The sequence below is a fragment of the Corvus brachyrhynchos genome, unplaced genomic scaffold, assembly GCF_000691975.1.
Source record: "Corvus brachyrhynchos isolate BGI_N302 unplaced genomic scaffold, ASM69197v1 scaffold466, whole genome shotgun sequence".
Taxonomy (NCBI): domain Eukaryota; kingdom Metazoa; phylum Chordata; class Aves; order Passeriformes; family Corvidae; genus Corvus; species Corvus brachyrhynchos.
This window is the reverse complement of record NW_008238635.1, coordinates 2,038,334-2,040,122: the sequence shown is the minus strand read 5'-3', so window position 1 is coordinate 2,040,122 and position 1,789 is coordinate 2,038,334. Positions and strand designations below refer to the sequence as shown.

Here is a 1,789-nt window from a genome sequence, read left to right as displayed (position 1 = left end):
GGAATGCAAAACCACATATCCATAATATTTCATTATGTACCAAGGTTTACAAGGGAAATCTCCCAGTAATTGTGACCAGAAAACCAAAAGGATCTATGAGTCTAAAGAGGGCTACTCAGGCAGTCCCTACTCTTAACTCCTCTCCCCTTCTTGGCATCAACCACTACCTAAAGAGTTAGAAGTTGAAGAAAGGAAAGGTCTATAAAAGACAATTTCCATGGAGATTGCTACCATGTATCTTCAGCTCATTGACCTAGAAGCTGCCTGATTCAATGCACTGGTTCTTAGGCTCTTAAAACTCTTCCAAATTCTTCTTAAAGCTTCTCAGCTCCCCAGACAAGTTGCCTAACCTGTATTTAAAACCTCTTAGCAGAAGCCAGAAACCAGTTTCCCAAGGTGTGGTTTTGCTTCCATTCTGTTCTCAGGGAAGCAGGACAACTATGCCCCCATAACAACCCACCCTGCTTATTCCCCTGCCTCACAGGCCATCCCCTAAACTCTGCAGGAAAAGCACAATACTGCACATCTACAGATGGGGGGGACTGTGAGGGGGGAAACTACTCCTCTGCTTCTATATAAACAATTAGAGTCTGTTATCACACTTTTACACCTGTTGTGACTATAATCCAATACAGCTGTTAAGAGCTGGGGAGGGTGGTGCGGGGAGACCAGCTTCATTTTTAGAGCCATCTAATTAAAAACCCAACCCTCAGCAGTACCTCCTGAAGCAGCACAGCCACGTTTAAAACACTAAGCCTATTATACCCTGTCAGCCACCCTGTGGGAGCAAGAGCTTGCCACTGCTTTTTTCACAGACAAACCTCTGTATCTTCCTAAAGAAGTACTTATAACCTTGCTCTTCCTTCCTCAAGATAAGATTTTTTTCCATGCCTCCTGGAAATTCTGCTTCTGGAGCAGAATACGGGGAGACAGTTCTTGGTGACAAGAACACAGGTGGGAATGGAGAACAGTCCCAGGCTAGCCCAACTCATCCCTGAGCACTGCAACACACTGGTAATGTACAGCTCCAAAAGAGAGTAAAGGGGAAGGAAGTACAAGTTATTCACAGTTTCCTGGTGCAAGGACAGGCTAAAGCCCCATGACTGTTACACAGTGCTGGGATGTTTCTACAGTTTTGAGAAAGACACAGGTTTCATCAACTAAAGCAACAAGTAGGTGCCACACAGTACTAACACAGCAGCTTGTCCAGCCCAGTGGCCAGGAGCAAGTCCTGGAGCATGCCTGGTGTTTCAAAGGAAGGACAAGCCCCAGTTATGCACTTCCTCATAAGCAATGCTGCTCCCTGTAAGGAGCACAGCCACTGAGGGATTGATTTCTGCAGCTCAGGATGCCTTATTTAAATCCCGCCTTTTAAAACCAAGCAGTCCTAGTAAAATCGGATGCTGTGATAAAATACTGCTCCAAGTGATGCATTAGGAAAAGCAGCCCCCTAAGGGCTTCAGCGTGCTCGGCATGCACCGATCCTTTAGAGGACTGCTTCTCCTTCCATCCCTCGTGAATGGGGTAAGAGCCACCGCGGGATCTCCTCACCTGCGTGCCAGAGCCACGAGAACGCCTGCCAAGGAGCCAGAACCCAAGAGACGCCATTTCCCCAAGTTTGGGTTATTTCAGCCCCTTGGCCAGCGGCGCGGACTGTGACCTGCGGGAGCTGAAGCCTACCTGGCGATCTGTACGCCTTTATAGGGGGTCGCGTCAGGGAGTCCGGGGTCCCAAAGTGATGCTCGTCCCCTGAAACGAGAAACGGGTGAGGGGCACAGCCGGCAGCTCA

General features: G+C 48.5%; 1 protein-coding gene across 1 annotated transcript in view; it reads right to left on the bottom strand.

Moving 5' to 3' along the window:
* Window positions 1-1,783, bottom strand: part of LOC103617794 (torsin-1A-interacting protein 1) — an 11,246-nt gene extending 9,463 nt beyond the window's left edge. The window contains exon 1 of the mRNA XM_017737409.1: window positions 1,681-1,783. The gene's annotated coding sequence lies outside the window, so the exon portion shown is untranslated. The remainder of the gene's footprint in view (window positions 1-1,680) is intronic.
* Window positions 1,784-1,789: the final 6 nt, after the last annotated feature.